Source organism: Lipophrys pholis, assembly GCF_963383615.2.
Source record: "Lipophrys pholis genome assembly, chromosome: 5".
NCBI lineage: Eukaryota > Metazoa > Chordata > Actinopteri > Blenniiformes > Blenniidae > Lipophrys > Lipophrys pholis.
Window position 1 is genome coordinate 32,192,512 of NC_137628.1, and position 22,816 is coordinate 32,215,327.

A 22,816-nucleotide genomic window follows, 5' to 3' on the forward strand; every position below is an offset into this window, starting at 1 on the left:
TGCAACTAGAAGAGTGGAGGATTTAGTGGAGGAGAGTTCTTCACCTCTGATCACTGACTTAAAGAAACAGAATCCAGAAACAGATTTTCTGATGCAACATACATCAGAGGGATTTCCTCATCCCATCATTTTTCTCACTGATTGGTGAGTGAATTCATTGGTTTTTGTTCATTCATTTTTATTTGGCATCTAACTGGTGTATTATAACAAAAATTACAACAATAGTAATAATAAGTTTATTTATATAGCAGTTTTTATACTTTAAATGCAACAGACCACAATTAAAAAGAATAAATGGATGAAATGAGAACAGAAACCAAAGCAGCACTGAAACAACAATTATGGAATTTAAAAATAACAAACTGTAAATCTCTCCTGTATTTCTGTCTTTCTGTGTGTAGCATCCCCGTTTGACTGATGACTTGACTCCTTTACCTCTACACGAGCTGTCTACACGTCCCAGGTTACCGGGATGGACAGGATTGTAATACGTTTTTTTATGACCCTCTTCTCGGCCATCTTACCTTCCGTAGTTTCAAAAGTTTAACTGGCCTAACGTGTGAGGGAAAGATACTTTATTGAAAAACGACGATAGAATATATGTACCGTGTGTATAGAGTTTTAGCTTTCTTAAGTAAAGATTCGTGAACCGCTCCATCCAAAGTACAGGCCCTCCCTCCTGACCTCTCCTCGCTCTCATCTCCCCCCTCCCACCAGCATTACTCCCCCTCTACACCTTTAAGTTGTAAAACAAAACAAACACCTATGAAAACACTACACCAGATGCCGCCATAAAACCATTTAAAGTGCTGTAAAAACATTCATTAAATTTTTCAGACCCCGTCATAAAACCATAAAACCCCATTTGAAAGCCATAAAATGGTCATAAAACCATGTAAAGAGTAGTAAAAACATCTGGCAAACTCTTCAAACCCCTCATAAAACCATAAAACTCTTTTGAAGCCATAAAATGACCACAAAATGGTCATAAAACGGTCATAAAACTCTTAATTCCACCTTTTGTGACCCCTGCCTCCTGTAAGCCCCGCCCCTTTTAGGCCGGACATCAAACAGGGCCATAAATCACTTATTTTGTCACAAAGCACATTTAAACTTCTCTGACGTGCAACAGCCTGCATGACTTTGTACCAGGAAGAGAACTTTGACAAACGTTCTATTAGGCTCACTTGCTCTGTGGTTTGTACATTCAGCGTCTGCACCTTTTTCACTTCAGGATCTCCCCCTGGGGTTTCTGTGAGGACTTCCGTGGCTGGAGGTAAGTCCTTCTCCCATAAGAACTGAGGCCCTGTGAACCACTTTGAAGAACAGAGTTCGCTTGCATTTGAACCTCTTGAAGCAAGGTCTGCAGGGTTCTTTTCCATTGGAACATATCTCCACTGCTGAGGAGTTGTGCTGAGATGCATCCTTTGTATCCTGTTCGATATAAATGTGTGGAAGCACCGTGCCTCATTGTTGATGTCCCCGAGATCTACTTTAGAATCAGTCCAAAAGTATTCATCCGTGTCTTTAAGATCAAGCTCATCCTTTAAAATGTTTCTTGCTCTCACTGAAACCACTGCAGCTGTTAACTCTCGCCTTGGGATTGTCAGGACCTTTTTGGGAGCGACTCTGGATTTTGCTATTACCAGAGCACAGGAAACTCTTCCATCTTCGTTGACATGTCTCAAGTATGAGTACTGGCCGTGTCCATATGTGCTTGCATCAGAGAAATGGTGTAGGTCTTTTTTCCAAACTTTCCCAAAGTCAGCTGGCACATAACAGCGAGGTATGTTGATTTTCTCCAAAGATCATCTTTCCAATGTTGCCAAACTGGTTGTGGTTCACCAAGCAGAGGGTCTTCCCATCCTGTGCCATGTCGACACATTTCCTGTAGCACTCTTTTTCCGATGAGCAGGACTGGAGCTACGAGGCCCAGGGGATCAGAAATGGATGCAACTGTGGACAGAATACCTCGACGTGTTGCTGGTTGGTCCTTTAAACAGATTTGAAATCTGAAAGTGTCCGATTCAATGTGCCAGTGGATCCCCAAGGCTCTCTCCATGATGGGCTCTTTGAAAGCAAAGTTCAGAGCCTCTGACTCAATGGCACATTCTGATGATGGTCTGCTTTGCAACACTGATTTGCTGTTTGTTATGAACTTGTGTAGTCTTAGACTACCACTACAAACTGTGAGGCGAGAAGAAACAGCTTCTCATTCTCCTTGGCGAGATACTTTAGTCCATAATTGGCACATCCAGGTGATGATGCAGCGCCAAAGAGGTGAACTTTCATGCGGTACTCCTGTGGCTCTGTACTCAGGTCCCCATTTTTCCACCAGACAAACCGTAGGAAGTCTCTGTCATTTTCTTTGACATAGAACTGGTGAAACATTTTTTCAATATCACACAGTGCAATATTGTGCTGCCTGAATCTGATGAGTACACCTGCAAGATTATTTATCAGGTCTGGACCTGTCATGAGATGGTCATTAAGACTTGTCCCCCTGTGCTTGGCAGAACAGTCAAACACAACACGAAGCTTTCCTGGTTTCTTTGGGTGATATACACCATGATGAGAAATATTCCATATTCCTCCTTCCTTTCCCTTATCACAAACTTCTCCTGCCTCACCCTTCTCAATTACCTCAGTCATGAACTTCACATACTGTGCCTTGTAGTTTTAGTCTTTAAGCAGTTTTCCTTTGAGATGACTGAGTTGGATAATTGCTTGTTGCTTATTGTCCAGGATCTCTCTTTAAAGGGGAGTGGCATCTCATAATGGCCACATGTGTTTCTCTGAATACCTTCCTCTAAGATGTTCAAGAATAGGATGTCATCTTGAGACACAGTTTTGGTATCTTTGCCGTTGTCTTCAAAGTAACGCTCAAGAACCTTAAGGGCATCTGATGGAGCCACTGGTGGAAGCTCTCTGACAGCTAGTCTGGGGCATAAGTTAATGCTGTTCGATTTGTCAAGATGAGCTGGTGCACAACCCACAATGCTCCATCCTCGATCTGTGCGAACTGCGTAAGGTTCATTATCTCCTCCAAAAATTACTTGCCGTGGTGCCAGTGCCCTTGAGCAGTTGTATCCTAATAAGAGACCAACTTCACAATCCAGCTGTGGTGGGATTTCATCTGCTAGTCTCGAGGTGTCTCCACTGCCTTGCCGTTTCACAGGTAGGAATGTACGTTCGATTCACTGGAATGCAATCTTTAGTGTAGGCTGAGGGGAGATGAATGAGGACTGTTGAGTCGTAACCTCGCACTCGGAGAACGGAAACCTTATCACTGTACACTATTTCATCTTTTCCGATCATGGTGGTTTGCTTCAGTTTTACAGGAATTGCCTTGGTTTGTAAGCTGCAGCTGATTTCTTTGTCAATAAAGGCTGTGTCACTTTGTGTGTCTAGAAGAGCGTAAACAAGTTTTTCTGTACCTGGACTGTCAGAAGAAACCCAAACTGGGACGATCATTGAAGTGTCATTGGACGACTCCTCAGTTTCATTGTTGAGAGCCAGAGTTGTTGCTTCTTCGTCTATGGGGTTCTGGTGTGAGACCACAGCTGGCTTTGCCCTGAAATCGTCATCATGGAGACAGGTTGGATGCCGTCCCTTACACGTGACACATAACAGTCTGTGACGATAGTCCCTTGCATCACGGCCTGGTTTCAAACAAGCAAAACAGAGTTTCTTTTCCTTTACATAAGTTCTTCTTTCATCCAGAGTTTTCTCTTTGAACTGAGGACAAGCATGCAGACGATGCTTAGTATCTTGGCAGAACATACATGGCAGCTTTACATCTATGTTTGACTTCACTTGTCTTTCATTCTCAGTAACTGAATCTGTAAGAAAAACACTGGATTTGGATTACTTATCTTTAATGTGATGCTTGTCTGTATGTGACTCTGTTGTGTGAAGAGCATGGTAGGAAGCGATGGGATTGCATGCGATCTCTGCTTCAATTAGCGTGAAGGTGACAAAATCTTGAAAGCTTGGATATTCCTGCTTATCCTGCATAACTTGAGTGACCTGGCGATTCCACCGTGACGCTGCCCAGTCAGGTAACTTTTGCAGCAGTTTTTGATTTTCCTTGCAGTCATTCAAAATGTCAAGAACATTTACATGAGGGATGGCTTCTTGACATGCATGAAGAAAATCAGCCAACATCCTAAATCCATCTGCATCCTTTGGCTGAATCTTTGGCCAACGTGTCAGTCTTTCTCGAAATGCTCGTTGTATGACATAGGGCTGACCATACCTATGATTAAGACGATTCCACGCATCTTTGTAGGCCTCCCCATCACTTCTGAAAAAGATGCCTTCCAAAGTCTTTCGGGCTGGACGTCCTGCATACTTTGTCAAATAATGCAGGTTGTCAGCAGAAGAAATGTTCTTTCCGTGTATAAGTGCAATGAACGAGGCCACCCACTCAATGAAGTGAATCGGATCACCAGTAAACACAGGTGGTTCGGGCATCAGGAGCCTGTTTAGTGAAATAGCATCTTGCACCGTCTGAGCAAGATAAGACACATCTGTCCTTGGGAGAAGTGCAGCAGTTGGAGCAAAATTGGGCTGCTGAAAGGGAGCTGAGATTACAGGATGCGGTGAACAGACATGTTGCTGTCTGTAAGAGTTTATACTCGCTGGGAAAACACCTTCTTCCCGTGTTATTTCCTGATTATAACAAAAACAATCAGGCTCATGCAGCTTTATTATCTTTCTCTGCTTTTAATCTTTCAAGCTCTCGTTTTTTGGACTCTGAGATCTTGCTTCTGCTGTTCTTCCAGGAGCTGAATCTTTTCTTTTTGCCTTTCCTCTTCCAATATCATTACATATTCTGCTTCCTTTGCTGCTAACTCTGCTGCAGCATCTGCTCTTTCAGCAGCCACAATGGAACTTGCAGAGGAATGGCTTGAATGACCTGAATGTTGAATTGGCAGAGTAATTGTGGAGCCATAGATTGAACCAGCGTTATCATTTTTCCTCAGCTCGCAAAGACGATGTTTTACAGTTTCACTGTCAAACTCTCCATCCACACCTGAGATCCGTTCATAGGCAATTTTGACAATGTCCCTTGTGACTGCCTCACACGCATCAATACAACGTCTTGTCTCACAAGATGGTGTAAGGTGATCTCTGATTTCTACATAACAGTTAGTAACATCTTCTTTACTGCTTTCTAGTGTGTCTATAAGAGAGGCAATTTGGCTTTCAGGTATGTCTTCTTTAAGTTGTTACCGAGCCTTTCGTGCCTGGGTCTTCCATTGTTCATAAAGACGCATGAGCCCTTCCTCCTGTTGTGAGCCTGCTCTGTCTGAAATGCCAGCATCTTTTCTGTGGGAATCCGTGACCGACCTGAGCGGCGAAGTTCCTCCTTTTCACTGGCCTGACGGTCGTCTAACGGCTGGTCTGAGTCTTTAGCGTTTCAGTTTTCAGAGGCTTCCATTTGCGAGTATGGTGAGAGAAGAGGTAAAGCTCTTATTGTAGCATCCCCGGTTGACTGATGACTTGACTCCTTTACTGATGGTTCATGCCGTTCCTTTCTGTATCCATGAACACACCATAAGAGCTAAAAAAATGAATAAAGAAAACGTTAGTATAAACACACAAACACAAAGAGACTACAAAAAACTACAAACTGCTCCAAATAAATTTACATAGTACCTGAAATGTGTACAAACCTTGTGCCTCTATCAACCAGGTGCTTTGTGAAATAAAATAAACTTTAAATACCGTAACTTATTTGTCTTCTCTGTGCCGTTTCTGCCTAGTCTCACTGGACTTCTGGTTTTTATAGCCCTTCAAAATAAAACCTGCCATTTCTAATATAACTTCCGGAAAAACAAGTAATACCAGTGTAAAAGCACCTTCAAAATAAAACTAGCAACAGTAACAAGCTATTTGGGTCCTTTACGCTGTGTGTAATAATTAGATTGTTGGTTTTGCGAGTCCTTTTTTGGTTTTACACTTACTTTTTTCAAGAGTGCTTTTTTATGTGACCCTCAACACAAAATTAAAATCCCAGGCTTAAATTATTACTGCAACCACCTTGACTGCTACTACTATAATAATAATGATGATAGCAACAATACTAATAGTAATAATGGTAATAGTAGCTAACGTTTGCAATTAAGACAACTTTTACTGATGTCCTGCAAAGCACCCGTGACGGTTCCAGCCCTTGGTTTGGCCTGCTGGTCTGATTTCGGCCCTCGGGGGGAAATAATTGAGGAAATCTGGTCTAAGCCCAGCTCACATTCTGTATTAATGGGCGAACAATCCAACCTTTGGTGAATTCTGTTTCACAATGATAGGAAGAGCCGACATTGGAGGATCAAAATGCGACATTGCTATTAACGTTTGGCCACCACAAACCAGTTATCCCTGTGGTAACTTTTCTGACACCTCCTGCTCAAAACCCAAAAAGTCAGAAAGATCGCGAAGCCCTGCTTTCACGGTCTGTATTCATACTGATAATCAAGATCAAACAAGCTTTTGCCCTTCTGCTCCACACCAGGACCAGGTCACTCTGAGGCCAGAGAGCTAATCGGCTCCTCACTCTTAGGGCTTTTCCACCAAAAAGAACCAGGTTCTAGTTCAGGCCCGGTGCTAGGGCCAGTTCTTAAATGAGCACCGCCAATGAACCGGTTGTTTCTCCACCGTTAAGGGAGCTAAGTGAGAGCCACGTCATTGCATCACTGCAAAACGTGACACGTCACTGATTTCACCGATAGGAACGAGGAGATTTCATCATCGGTTTTGTCCAGGACGAAGACCAAAGAGCGAGAAAACATTGCATCTCCTTGTGGCTCTATTGGTGTTTTTTCACATCCGTCTTGCTTTAGTCCGGAGCCCCGGAGTGGCACCAGAGAAACAAAACAAACCCCCAAAAAAACCAAAAACATGTGAATGAGCTTGGGTCTTATTTTTCAACATTTTGGCATTCCATAGTGAATTTCTGTTCCTTTCACTTTATTTCTGGACGTGTCTGAATCAAATGCTTCAACATTTCGGAGGAATGGAGGTGTAGAATGATAGAAAGCAGCTCTACAACCGTTTCCTATGGCAACCTACGTAAACACATGCTGATTAAAGTTCTGTTTCACATGAAGCGCCATTAAAAGGCTCATTTTATGGGTAAAAAATCCAAGCTGTCATTTGCAGTAGTATGTAGTTTGTTTTGTAGTTGCTGATGAACCAAGTATGGCTTCATTATAAAGAAGTTCTGTGGGTAGAAGATAATAATGGGGCTTAGCGGAGCATAACGCAGCCGCACGCAGACCTCAGCCTGCGGTCATAACGCAAAACAAGAGTTGGAAGTGAAGTTAGTTACAATGATCTTACCTTAAAAGACGTGAAAAAAATGACAATGGAAAACTACTTCTAAATTATATCCGACGCAGCTGACAGAGCAGTGCAGGACCTGTGCAGCATCTCGAGAGCCACGGCTCCGAGCACAGATTAGATTATTTCGCTCCCTCGCATTATTAACTTGAGGGAGTGACTTAATATATTGTTCCTACGCGTTATTTTCATTTTTTTCTCTATAACCACTCTGGGGCTCTGTGTTCGCTGCAGATTTCAGAAAGCCGGTTCAGCGTCTCTTCTGCCTTGTAGGTAGCGATAACTCCGATGATAACTCCGCCCGCTGATCACGTGTCAGACCACGCTCTGGCCCCGCTCTGGTCCAGCGACAAAGTGGGGCCAGCGAAGCACCAGTTTAGCCCCTGATTGGCCCGGACTTTGGCCGTGGAAAGACGAAGAACTGGTGCTAAATCTGGCCCGAGCTCCGAACTCGCCCCTGGTTCTTTCCGGTGTAAAAGTCCCCTGAGTGACTTGAACCTTTCCTTCATGGTTACACTTCAGGTTGAGTACTGATCTGAGAAAGTTCCAATGACCTGAATAATGCCAAGCTCCTTTAGAGGTATTAAGTTAAAAACAACAAATGATAGCCAATTTAGTTATATCAGTCTCATATACTATACAATTAATTTGGAATTTGAATTAATCGTTAAATTTATTACAATTACCAGAATTAACAGTAAAGCTTGTTTAATTTTGGTGTTCTTGACACAGAAGAGGTTGACAATTCAATTACCTTTGTGCACATTAATAAGACAGCAAATATGATTAAAAGAATTATATTTAATTACAATGAAAACAAATACAACCCAGATTCTAACTCCATATATACGTACAGCTTGGTGTGTGTAGATGTGTGTGCACGTGTAGAGAGCGATAGAGGTGGAGGGAGTGTGCGTATGACCTGGGACAGAACTACAAAACAAGATGGCGGATCACAATAAACTCCATTCAGAATGGTGGTTATCAGAGAGGCAGGAAGGCTGTCCTCGGTTTCCACCATGCGTTGGGAGGACAATAGAACATGGACGCTAGTCTTTAGTGTCTGCTTCCTGTGTGTCTCTGTTAAAGGCCCATTTCTACAGTGAGTTTATATGAATGCCATTTGCTTAATAAAACATCTGGTGTTGTCAGATGGTGTTCAGTTACGTGGAATGTTGTCTTTGATTTGATATGTGTGTACATGCCTGATAGCATTGCATTACAGATCTGCTCCACACGCGATATTCATGTATCAGTAGGATATTGTGGTCCTACAGTGCCACCTTGTGGTCAGCTTTGTCATGGTCTTGTGGCACTTCCTAAGGCCCCGTTTACACAACAACGAATACGAGCGTATCCGTAAAACTTTATTCACTTTTGGGGGGGTCCATTTACACGACACTGGTGTGCAAATCAACTGTATCCACAATGTTTTTAATCCGGCTCCAAAATTGGAAAGATTCTTTCACGGATGTGATTCCCTCCTGCAGAGATTGTCGGAGGCTGTGGAGCACTCTTACTGTGCATGGGCATATCTCCCCCTCCCTTCCCGTTGAAAATAGCTCCTTTTATAGTTTTAGAGTTGAGGCTCACCCCTGATAGTATCCGATTTGTCATCAGTTCATTTAGACGTTGGGTTCTCTTGATTTGTTTTTCACTTTTATAGTGTATTGTTCTCTGCGCACGTCTCTGTAGTTTCATTACTAAAACTAGCAACAGCACCCTCCCGTGGTCAGTCATACTATCTACATCATCGTCAGTGTGTCTGCTGCTGTAGTGTAATCGCACTCCTTATTTTTCACGGATTAGGTGTTGTCAAGTGAAACGTTGTTGTGTAAACAGAGCCTCAGACGGGTTTTTCTGAGTTTGTGTGTTGAACGTCTTTCTGCTCTTTTGAGGGTCTGTTTCTCTCTCTATTTATTTACCCGGCACGGTGGGCAGGGAACTGTCCAAAATTATTTAACTTTTTCTTTTAATTCAGAATGACAAACAAACTGTATTGACATGAAATAACGGGATAGATAGAACACGATAAAACGATCAAAACTCCCCTCCTCTGTTCCCAGACATGACTGATGCGCCGTCTATCAGTCATGACCCAACCCAAATCCGATGCACAGCCCCGGGTCCAGCTGCAATGGCTCCAGCACTTCCAAAATCTTAGCTGATATTGCCTCTGCTGTCATGTTGTTGGTTTCCACAAATCCCACAGTCCGTTCTTTCAATGTGCTGTTGTGCAGGTATCTTACGCATACTGCCACTAGCTCTCTTTTTGACAGCTCTTTGCACTCATCTGCTAAAATCGCAAAATATGTGTCTGTCTCATCATGCAAATCTGCCTTTTTTTTTTGACAAGGAGTGATGCTGTGATTTCCAGTATCTCATTTTGTATAGTGTGGTGCAGTAGTTTACCATTCTTGGGTAATTCATCCAGTCGCCTTTATATTTCTGGGTCATATTTGTAAACCAGGTTAAGTAGTTCCAAAAAGTTACCCTCGTTTAAGGCATCTTGGTTTTCCCGATCTTGGTTAACTCCGGCTAGCTCAGTCGGTAGAGCATGAGACTTGCAATCTCAAGGTAGAGGGTTCATGTCTTGCGCCGGGCGCCACCTCCCGTGGGCTCATCATCCGCCGGAAAGGTTCTTAATCGGTGCGATGTGATCTGGGTGACAATGCTCAGACTGTCACCCCCGCAACCCAGAAACGGATAAGTGGGAGAGAATGGATGGACGGATGGATGGTTTTCCCGATGTCCACGCAATGGGATTTCTGGTTTTGCACAGAACAGGATGAGATCTATTACCATCATGATGTCCTGTCTATGGCTTTCAATGAAAGTATTACTGGCATCGTTGTTCAGCTGGTTAATAATATTTCCCTGTCCTGGCTGGTGACTTTGCTTGAAGCCATCCATTTTCCCCAGCGCTGCAGCAGGTGACCTGCTGGCTTCATGTTTGCCACAACCCCTCAGAAAAATGTTTTGAGTCTTTGAAGCCCCTATTAATGAATCTATCCTCTTAAGCAGCTTCAGGGAAATGAACACCAGACTTACAAAAAACAGCATTTCTTGAGATGCTGTATTCCAGCCATGGGAATTTTGAGTACCACCTATCAGAAAAAGTCCTATCTTTCCCTGATATTTGTGTGGCTGGGAATGTACGGAGCTTGGGCTGGCTTGCAGGCTTGAATATTGATGACAGGTCCAGGGGAGGTTGTGACAGATCTTCATGGGGAACGACGTTTGTGCTGGGCTGCTCAATCCTGTCTTCTATAACACATAACGCTATCATGTTACCTTTGCCTACTGCCAATATTCTTTTTCCCTCCAGAAAATGTGCATACAGACAGCCAGACACTAACATTAACATTAGCCTGTTAGCCTACTTGCCTTGCGAGGGGGGGTGGCTATGGGTGGACTGGATAGGGAGAGGGCAGACGAGCAGGATGGTAACTCATCACTTAAAATGGCAGGAGTTTCCTCCCCTTGCTCCTTGGAGCGTTTCTTAATGAATTTTTAATGAAAACAAGCTGCTTTGTTTTGCTTTGCGTTTAATTTTCGCCAATTAACAGTAACCGCCTGCGTCTGTCTCATTAAGCTTGTTTTAAAAGTTTCCGCGCCAACTTCATTCATTTCATTGGATCACTTGCTGGTGACGATGCAGCCTATGAGCAGGCTTAAGGGTCCACACGTGGGGTAGAAGCCACTGGTTGGCTGAGAAGCTTTCCTCAGGCTGCTTATTGGATGAACTGCTAGAATGAAAATCACTCACTACTCACGATAGCCTGGGTCAAAAGCATGGTCAAAATTAGTGGGCCCGGACCTAAAATGGGTGGGCCGAGGCCCACCCATGCCCAATAGTAGGGGTGCGGGTGGTTGGACCCCATGCACCCAGCCATTTTGGACCCCCGACCCCTTCACAAGGGTCCTCTGCCAGAGTTACATTAATTTAAGTACATTTACTTATTTATTCAAACAGCAATTACAGAAACATATTACAATGTATTTATTGGTCGAATTTATACATTACCTAAGCTTATAAATTTCCAGTAAACTTTGGGCAAGTAAAAATTTGTCCGGGCAAGTGCTCAAAATCCTTAATGTCAAGCCCTGTTACAGTTGAAATACTTATCAAGACAACATTCAATGAAGACATGCAAAATATTGCAACACTGTAATTTTAACCATTCAAATACCTAATATAACATTAAATTAAAAAGTACCTAAAAGACATTTAAACATAGTAAGTTTAACAATTTCAATATTTATCAATAAAACACTATGTTCATTAATGAAGTCCAAAAATTCATTGTAACACAGTTGAACACTTCAAATATGTAAAATTAATTTTTGGACTTTATAATTGAATGTTAACATTGTAAGTTTAACAGTATAAATACTTATAAGTTAAAGTACATTCCATTATAAAGTCCAAAAATGTATTTCAACACAGTAAGTTTAACAGTTTAAATACTGAACATTTATTATAGAATGCAAAAAGACATTGGAACACATTAAGTCTATTAGTTTAAATAGTTATTACAACAATACATTAAATTATCAAGTCCAAAAAGTCATTTTAACACAGTAAGTTTAACAGTTTAACTACTTATCAATATAACATTCAATAAAAAAGTGCAAAAAAACATTGGAACATGGTCTTTTTGCAAATAGCAGCAACATTAGCCACCAGTCTGGCGTAGCCATCTAATGGCTTCGAAAAATAAAGACAGTGGTTCATGAAGCTTCATTTGGTCATCACTACTTCAGGTTCCCTTTGCAACATCACCCTCCAGGCTGTCCTCTATCTTCCAGTCACAACTGGGTCTATATTCTCCACCTCTTTTTGGGGGGAATTCTTTCCAAACAAAGCAATGCCACCACGCTGAGGCTGGCTGGAGTGGAGAAGGGTTCCATGTGAGCAGCAGTTGAACATGGGTCAGTCGGTCCTGAGGTATGGGTGAACGCCGCTGGGAAGCGCGGGGCGACGGCCCCTGCTCCTGCTGATCCAAAGGGAATCGGATTCAGATCCCCAAACCTGGAGTGGGGGGTATAGGTGCCGGGAAAAGCGCTGCAAGAAAAGAAAATTTAAGATTAATTGTAATAAAACAATTCTGTTTACAGTTGACATATTTCTTAAAATGTAATGGAGTAGACGGATTAAAAAAATGCATAAAGATGGAAAATAAACATTTTTGTTGTTACTGCCATGGAGTTTCATTTTCTACTTTATAGCTTTTGCTGTAATTTTTGCCAACTCTCACTGTGATCCTCCAGTCTGTGAGGAAATTCCTTATCCATTCCAACATTATTCCTCTTATCCTCTTGTGATATACTTTAATTAACACTCCCTCCTTCCGCATCATATCATACGAAATGGCTCATCTGCTTCTGTTAGCGCTATTTTAGGAGAGCCAATGAGGGCGTAGGAAATGGGTCACATGTTGAGGGAAGGCCAATGAGAGCAAAGCACACGGCTGATTGGTTGGTTGGTTGTCAGGCAGATTGTGAGGTAGACGGCAGGGGCTGTCATTTCAGAGAGAAGGCACAAATGGCTGTAACTCAGGAAAGTCTGGAGTCATCTTCTAATTATTACTCATTCAATTCTGAAAAATGATGGTTATCTGGCAGTGTCGGAGCATGTGATGTAAATGTGTTTGAGTTTGAATGATCTGAAAAAAAAACCGAGTGGGTGGTAGTATGTGGGCGGCGTTTCAGACACCAATAGAAGACAATCATTTTAAAAGTAAGACTTTATTTTTGGTTGGCTTTTCAGACACCAATAAAAGTAGAAAAACATTTTAAAATAAAAATTTATTATTTTTTGATGGCTTTTCAGACACCAAGACAAGTAGACTATGAGACATATGGATGACATAAGGTCAGCCACAACTGGTCCATATGTGAGATGAAAAGACCTGGGCCACATACACCAAACCAAGTTCGGGTCACATGTGGCATGCCATAATATAAACCGTGCCATCATTGCCGGAAACTGGCCCACACCTGGTTTTACATACAACTTGCCATGCCATAAGTCAGCCAGCAGTACCTGATTGATGCCGGATCTGGCCCAGACCCGACTGCTTTCACCTCATCATCCAGTTGTTATGACAGCTCCGCACTGAGCATATAATGCTGCACAAAGCTAGCCGCGGTTAACCATGTAGCACCGACATACACAGCCAGCCGCGGCCAGAACCGGATCAGCAACACACACAGCCAGTCGTGGAACACCGGAGCAGGCACATGGCTAGCGGTGGTTAGTTTTGTGAAATCTTATTGGAATGCAGCCTTGGGCCTGGTGCGTCGTCTGTAGGTTTCACGAGCATATATTTCTATTGTTCTATCTATACTGGCACTCAGCTAGTGCTTAAGTACAAAACAGACAGGGAGATGGCATCAGGATGCAAAGTAGAGTTTTATTGTGAAAACTCCGCGCCCAGATCGATCAGCAGACACACAACATTCGCTCTCGTTTCAATGCTTATATGTGATTCTGAGGGTCTTCCTCTTGGCTCTCAAGCGCGTCCCGTTTTATTTTTGACCAATCAGCCATAGTCTGGAAATAACCGGGTTCTTTTATGGTCTGGTTGGGAAGCCCCTCCTATTCCAATTCCACTAGCTAAGCTGTTTTACCGGTGTCCCCTACTTGGGTCTATTCTGTGTTTTCCCTGTTCCTGCAGAAGACACGGTTATACTCGCCTGAGGGTGCTTCCCAATTTTTAAAAAACACTTCTGAGTTTTAGTACATTGTTTTGATACAGTCAGCATGCATATTATGTTTGTTTACACAGAGTTCACACAGATTACATATCAGTACTTCTTATTTGCAATTTACTCAACTATCTCATTTATGCTTGTCTCGCCTGGTTACATGTTGAACGCTGTCTGGATCGGATGTCGTAAAAGACATTCCTGCATCGTTGGCTACTGCTAGTTTTAAAACTGAGCTTAACAAATACAAACCACACAGATATTTCTGATATACAATAGATATTTATACCACATTAGCCACGGAGCACCGACAGACAAAGTTAGCCACGGCTAGCTACGGAGCACTGGAGCAGCAACCAAACAACCAGCGGCAGCTAAACACGGTCTACCGATCCATGCACAGCCAGCTGGCTAGCCACGGAATGTTGATCCACATGAGCAATGTTTAAAATTCTTAAATTCAGAGATAGATTGTCAACCCCGTTCACCATACAGAGCGACCTGCTACTATGGGCAACGACACAACACTGCAGTAGTCCCACCCACCGGAAGTTGTAAGACAAAATGATGCAATATGGCTCGCATCCTAGTTTTGGATCCGAATAAGGTCAATGCAATTTGCTTTGTAAAACGTCTAGAACAGTCATTCTCAAAGTGTGGTACTCGGGGCTCCCTCTAGTGGTACGCCAAAGGATCACTGAAATTAATATAAATGCGTTGACATCAACAGTGATTCACGGTAGCAGGCAAGAATTGATGGCAAGAGGTGGAGGTTTTAAAACCTTTGGGCCCTAAAGCTCATTTTGACTGTTTTCACTGCTGTTGTTTTTACCTTCATATCTCACTATATAAAGGGTTTTTCTTGAAAATGTGGTACCGGCGTGTGAACTAATCGGTTGCTGGGTGACCGGCTGTGACAGTCGGCGTTGTCATGTCCACCTGATGGTGGGCACAGGTGGGCATCTCCGCCTGTACAGCTCCGGACAACGTTTCTGAACATGAATTTCCTAAGAGTTCCTCCCCTGTACCATGAATAACGACATATACAATCGAGTTCTTATAAAAAATTAACTTTTTATGTGAAAACGGTTATTCAGCGGAGCTTTCTGTGGACTGACCCCGACAAAGGGACCTCATTTCTGGGTTCGCGTCACGGCAACTCACGGTGGAGCGTTTATACCCGTAACTTAGTCTGTACTGCAGCTGAAAACATTTTGAGGATTGAGCCAGCTCTGTGAGAAAAGGCCTATCTAAGCTGATTCTTGTGAAAAAAGTATTTTGTGTGTAAAATGACTTTTCACGTCGAGTCCCGGAGGTTAGCGGGTTGCTAAGCGTAGCATTACGGGCGATCGTGACACGAAGTGCCGCCACTGCTCTAACGCTGCCCGCTGATTACAAATATGGATGAATTGGACGGTGGAAGATGAGTTACTTCGATCGCTTCTAAAGCCGTTATCTACTTCATAATGTTTATCGTCTGAAATATTCAGTCCGTGAATAAAACATCATTTCCTGAAATGCCAGCCATGTTTCATTTTCCATTGGCTCGAAGTGGGGGCCATGTGACACGAGAAGGGAGGGGGGATCCCAGATCTATAGTAGAATGATAGAGAGACATTCGCTAGAATCCAATGACCATCTTTTTTATCAGATGGCATGAAGGTTTCGTTTTTTTTAGCCTCCGAATTATTTTTTTTCTTCAGTGGCCCTGAAACTCTTCCGTACTTAACATTTAAGTACAGTACAGTTTTATTTAATCTTTAAGAACAGGTTTTTGTTTGTTTTTCATTTATTTAAGTACAATGTTTATTTAACTTTTCTGTTCAATATATTTTAATTGAATCATTATTTAAGTACAGTCTTTTATTTTCTTTCCAGGCCGAAGATTCTGGGGTTCCTCTGTCTGCAGTTAGCCCCTCTGTGCTAACTCCAGTTAGCCCCTCTGTGCTAACTCCTGTTAGCACCTCTGTGCTAACTCTGGTCTGGCTGCATTGTACAGGAGAGGAGGAAGAAGCTGACAGTGTTGGGAAAGTTCAGTTCACAAATTTTAAAATGAACTAGTTCAGTTCATAGTTCTAAATTCACAGTTCCAAAAATGAACTTGTTTGTAGTTCTTTTTTTTTTCCAATATGCTGCCGCGAGCTATTACCCTCAGAATACTGGCATTTCCCCATTGTTGCCACCTATTCAGTCCACACTAGTAGCAGCTGCAGCTCCCCACCCTGACAATATATTCTCAAAAACATGAGGGAAAACTTGCTGCTTGAATGGTCTTTTTGAATGAGGAATTATTAAAACAAAAAACAAACTATCGGACAGTATTTCTTAAGGCGCAAAGGGAAATATCCCAGGCAGTGCAAAGTGCAAGTTAAAATAATAAAACCCTTAAGGCATTTTTTAGTGACTGGCACATACCTTGAAAGGCCGGCCGGGTTCAATGAGCCTCTCAGGTTTGCTGTTGACGTTGTTGATGTACAGAGTTGCTTCTTTAAACCCGGCGGGCAAAGTTTATACAAAACGGTACGATTTTTCCGAGCTGGATCATCACTGGCTTTTTCATAAAATTCTTTTAAGTACAAGGATTTCCGGACTATTGAGAGCATCGGATTATAAGCCGCACCCACTAAATTTAAAAAGGAAAAAAAAGAAAAAGAAATATCGGAGTTCCGTGATGCACCTGAACGCATCACCCACGTAGCTCATTAACCCTTAAAAAGCCGAGTTGACCGCTGCAGAGTTTAAAGCATGTAAAAAAAAACTTTTCGTCCGGAAGGTATGGTAACCATACGAAGATGAAGTATTAATCATGGAGGGTCTGAGGTAGTGCTGCTGTCTTACATTTGTTTTTGCCGCGATGCTTCGTATTTTGATGACGCGTGCAGCGATGCGACTCTGTGGCGACTGCTGTTGCCAGATTGATTGTTTACGGTGTGCTTTCGTTGGGTTTTTGACCGGAAGGCTCGGAATTCTGGGGGGGGGGGGGGGACAGATTTTGAGTAAGCTGTGGTCTCTCAGGTTTCATTCCAGCGGCCAAAGTGGCTGGACTTCCCTGGTTGAGGCAGGCGCTGGGTGCTGGCCTCTGGTTCCTGGTGGAGCACTGACCTCTGTGTAGGATAAAGAAAAGCCACCCCCATATTTTTGGTTTGTGTAAGTGTGTTTTTTATCCTCTTTCATGTTTAAGTTAAGAATATACAAAGTTAAAAGGGTTTAAATGTTCATGTTCAAGTTTTTTGTGGTGTTTGTTTAGTTAAATTACAAAAACTCTTACTTTTGTCTCGACCTGAATACACACGGTTTTCTTGTGGCCCATTAGTAGGAATGGCTTTTTCACGCCACAAGGGGGAGTGTCTCTCCAAGTGAGCAGACTCAGGAGTAGAAAAACACTACTTCCCGTATTGGTTTTGTGAGCAGGACAGAAGCACAAGTCTGAAGGTTTATGTGTCATTATATGTGTTTTGCAGGTGAGCTTGTACACTATGGGTAACACAGGAGTTCCATAAGAATAGGAGTATTGTCAAGGGGAAGAAAGTATACCGTTATCGCCACTGTGTGCATGTTTATTTAGAAGTTGTAGCAATAGCAGCTAAGGTAATTGAAAGAGAAGGTGCTGGCCCCATGGTGTTACTCTCTGTTTAATCAAGGTCCCCGGGTGTGAGTTCAGATAGAAATAACATCATAGACAAACAGTACTGGTTTATATAAAGCATTATTTGAGCCATTTAAAACACTACTTCCTGTTTTGATTTTGCAGCAGTGTTTTTCCATGGTCTGGTGAAATCCCAACACTTTAATATCTTATATTCAGTATTACAGTTTCATTGATTTAGAAGGAACTAAAAGCATATCAAGCATATCAGGAATAACAGGACATGAATAATAGGAGGACAAACTGAACAAATATTTTTATTGAATAGTTTCATTGATAACAGATGACTGTACACATCCGATACCATTTATCTATATGGTATTGTACTGTATATCGGTCAGCCTTCCCCTCTGACAGAAGTTATCTTCAATACTCAGGAGTTTGTTCAGTGTATCTCTTGGCATGCTCAATTCCTGCAATCTCTTTCATTTCATGTTGACTTTTCACCCTTGATCACCAATAACAATAAAATACTAACAGTCATAATGTGGAAACTAAGGTAGTAACATGTTATGATAGAATAAATACAGTTATGTGAGTTTGTCAGTGAGTGACAGTCTGAAGCCTCACACATCCACCGTGTCTTTTAGTCATTTTACTCACAGTTTATCACACATGAACACAAGAGTATTTCTCACACAAATGATTTTATAATTTCATCAGTCCTCACATTTTTTTTCATTAATACTGTACAAAATAGATATGTCCCTGTTTCCTACCATGACCTAAACAGGACTGTGGTTGTCTATAAACAAGCACAAACTGAAATGATGCTTTAATGTTAATTGACCACCATATGGAACATAATACATTCATGAACAGTGCTGCTCAGCTGCTCCTGTGATCTGGAGGTCCTCTGACGAAGTCTGCTGGCAGCAAAGAAGCATATGTCATCATTTTCATTCCTCTCCAGCTGTTATGGGATGTATAACACTGAGCTGCGTACAGGCCTGATATTCACCTCTGGTTCAGGACCTGTATATCTCAACTTTGCCTGCTTGAATCTGATCAAAGTCATATCTGCACATGTGAAAGAAAACCACAATAAGTGACCTTCTTGGATCTACAGCTGCTGTGTTTTTGTTTATGCTGACAGTGACTGTTCCTGTTAAAGGAGTCACAACCGGAAATCAAAATGTTCCTTGTTAAAACAAGTATATTGGTGTTGGACCTCAGTTGAACTGGCTGAGTTTTGTTATTTTGGGCTCTTTGTTTAAACCAGAGTCACTCACAAGGGCACGCACCACAAAACGGGAGATTTTGATTGTGCTCCTGTGTTGTCGTCACCACAGGAGGCTAATATTATAAACGGCCCCCAGTGGGTTCTGTTCAGTGGGAAACGGGTGAAAATGGCTCTTTGAGTGTTTAAGGTTGCCGACCCCTGGGCTAGCCCCACTAATGCACCATCGGTGTAGATCACGAGAGAACAACCGGAGACAGCAAGAGGAGACCAGTAAGCAGGGAGTGTGCAGTCCTCACACAGGGATTATGTGCTATATAGGAGGAACTGTTATTCACAGACAAGAAAATATTGTAGATAAGCTTAAAGAATTAATAGCACACTTTGCATGCAGTCCTTTCAGATGACACCAGGTGGGGCTCATCCCCCCCCCGCCCCTAATGACCAGTCCCCCCTACTAAAGTGTTTTCAGTGTTCTAGCATTGGTGGAGCAAACTACCAGGCACCAGTGGATTAAATTGATCTACAACAATGTTCCTGCAACTCTCCCAGCTCTTCATGCCTGTGCTAAACATTTCCTGCCTGAGTGTTTCACTAATTTGGGACAATACCAGGCGAAGACGGCATCGACCCTGCGTTTGGAAAGATTTCAACTGTCAGGGACTCATCTGCAGCTCAATTGGTAAGTCGTGTGACATTATGCTTAATTGTGTACGACACACCGAAGTTACAGGAGGCAGACAGCAGCTAACTGCTAATCAGGCTAGCGCTAGGTGCTAGAAGCTAGAGCTAGATACTAACGTGGCGGGTAATAACGTTGAACTCCTGTATTTCATTTCAAATCCCTGTGGTGCGTTGCTCTACGGCTCGTTGTCCCTTTTGTGTGTGTGTCTGAGCTACAGACCGCTATCATGAAGAGCGCTAGAATATCCATGATTGAGAGTTCCTGCGACCAATCAACGTGCCCCTAATGACCACCAGTCATAAATCTTGCATGTATTCTTGTGAAACAAAGTCGTGATATGAAAAAGGGTGAGAACGAGCTCTGTGTTAGATTTTTTTATTTTTTTTTAAATTAGAAAGAATAGATTTTAGGAGAATTTAAAGGAGACTGGGTACGTGAACAAAGCAGGCGATGACTCCTTCAATACAAAGAAGATGATGCTGAATAGCCCTAACATGTGTCGTGGATATTCTGTTGTTGTCGCTGCTGTTTTTCAGTTTTTCTGTCAGGAGAAGTTTATTGGGTCCTCAGGCACAGGATCCTGCAGAGTGCGTTCAGCCGTCTGCAGGATAGAGTGAGCGTCTCACAAGTTGCGCCTGTGAGTCTTAACCAGTGGGCTGGAGGAGGAGGGGTTAGAAGCAGAACCATTGAACTGATGATTTTTAGCTTTAACAGACCGTTAACCTTGGTTCCCAGGCAGAGAAGGCTTTGCTGGAAAAGGAAGTGAAACCAAGAGTTGATAGCTTAAAGCCAGGAAGATAGGAAGCCTATCATAATAAAATATAATATGAGTAGAAGGCGCAGATAGAATTTTACCACGACACATGGTTTGGCAAAGTCCCCGAAATGTTTTATGTTCTGTAAAACCAAAAGTGGACAGTGTGATATTGGTTTTCGTGTATATACTGTGGAAGTAAATGTTTCACTATGGATCTTTAAAAGAAGAGACGGCGCCAGGCAAGCTGCTGATCTTTAACTCCAAGCAATGTAAATCTATCTCCCTGCAGCACCATATTAACACCAGCTCAGCAAACAACACTAATATGTATATTTCTTTAGACCATTTTTTTCACATCCATAGGTGCATGATTGCCGTATGAAATTTGAACATAATGGAGTTTATCATACTTTATTATTTCCCTGATTCCTTTTACACATTGAATCAATCCTATTTCTATTGTGCGGCGGGGCGGCCCTATTATGACGCTCCAGGTAGCTGATGGTTGTCAAGGGTCTTAAATCATGTTAAGTGTTGATTTTATTCAACGTTCTACTTCAAGAACAGAGCAAGAAATATCCAGTTCTAAACAAGAACCAATAAACGTTCAGTGTCCAGGTTCTCATCCATCAGCAAGGTGTCTTATCAGTCCAAACTGGATCCTGCAGCAGAACAGGGAACTCAAACATTTGTGACAAGAGGACGAGTCCAGCACTAAGTCCAGGTCCTGGCACTGATCACAGGAAAAGACAAAAATAATGAGACCTCAGCAGAGAACTTCAGCAGCTTGAATGAAGGATGCGGCTTTGCTACGGTTCTGCTCGTACTAAACTCTTTTTCATCGATTCTAAACTTCACTTCCTGCACAGCCTGTACTGATGTGCACTGAGCCATAAGTACTTTCACATCATCTAGTTCCTCTTAGTAAAGGTGGAGAGACCTGAACAGTTGTACCTACCACAACTATTATTATATCAAATAAACAGTACTGGATTATAAGTGACTGTTGGTAAAACTAATCTATGTTCTCAGCACATTTACTCAGACAAACAAAAGAGTATTTAAAACTGATATGTTGGCAATGAAGCAATAAGAATCATTATTGACTTCAAACACAATTAAATTGATATCAGGCTGCAGCGTTTGCGTCTGGAAGTATTCACAGACCTGCAGTCAGTCTGACAGAACCTCCCTCCCTCCTGCTGCAGTCAGACGAGAAGAGACCCTCACCACACTGCGTCCACACTGCGTCCACACTACGTCCACACTGTGTCCACACTGCGTCCACACTACGTCCACACTGCGTCCACACTGTGTCCACACTGTGTCCACACTGCGTCCACACTGTGTCCACACTACGTCCACACTGCGTCCACACTGCACACTGCGTCCACACTACGTCCACACTGTGTCCACACGGCGTCCACACTGCGTCCACACTGCACACTGCGTCCACACTACGCCCACACTGCGTCCACACTACGTCCACACTGTGTCCACACTGTGTCCACACTACGTCCACACTGCATCCACACTGCGTCCACACTGCGTCCACACTACGTCCACACTGCGTCCACACTGCATCCACACTACGTCCACACTGTGTCCACACTGCGTCCACACTGTGTCCACACTACGTCCACACTACGTCCACACTGCGTCCACACTGCACACTGCGTCCACACTACGTCCACACTGCGTCCACACTGCACACTGCGTCCACACTACGTCCACACTGCGTCCAAACTGCACACTGCGTCCACACTGCGTCCACACTGCATCCACACTACGTCCACACTGTGTCCACACGACGTCCACACTGCATCCACACTGCGTCCACACTGCGTCCACACTACGTCCACACTGCATCCACACGGCGTCCGCACTGCGTCCACACTACGTCTGCACTGCATCCACACTACGTCCACACTGCATCCACACTACGTCCACACTGCGTCCGCACTACGTCCACACTACGTCCGCACTGCGTCCACACTACGTCCACACTGCATCCACACTGCGTCCACACTGCGTCCACACTGCGTCCACACTGCGTCCACACTACGTCCACACTGCATCCACACTACGTCCGCACTGCATCCACACTACGTCCGCACTGCGTCCACACTACGTCCACACTGCGTCCACACTGCGTCCACACTGCGTCCACACTGACAATAAACCGCGCATGCGCAAGGCCGCCGCTGGTTTACTGAGCGGCAAGTAAATATAAATGTTTTTTCAATCACACCAAAACAGATCCAGTAAATGACTGCATTTGACTGGCAGTCCTATTTCAATGACTAAAATAAAAACAAAAACAGTAGAATCAGCAGCAGGAAGCTCATTTGCAGCTCGAAACATTCAGGGCGGGTTTGTTTTTTTTACTAACTTTGTCTCTTCTACAATGTTATTCCTCTTTCCTACAATTCCCTTACAATTACACGTTAATGTCCAATTATGCAATTTAGGTGATGACGTCGTTTAGCG

General features: G+C 43.1%; 1 protein-coding gene across 2 annotated transcripts in view; it reads right to left on the reverse strand.

Annotated features, from left to right (window-relative positions):
* Positions 1–17,933: 17,933 nt before the first annotated feature.
* slc43a1b (solute carrier family 43 member 1b) overlaps positions 17,934–22,816 on the reverse strand; it is a 49,905-nt gene continuing 45,022 nt past the window's right edge. The window contains exon 16 of one of the 2 annotated variants that reach the window (XM_080464753.1): positions 17,934–18,570. The gene's annotated coding sequence lies outside the window, so the exon portion shown is untranslated. Of the gene's footprint in view, positions 18,571–18,665; positions 18,725–22,816 lie in introns of those variants that run through there. The other variant, XM_080464754.1, reaches the window with a different exon arrangement.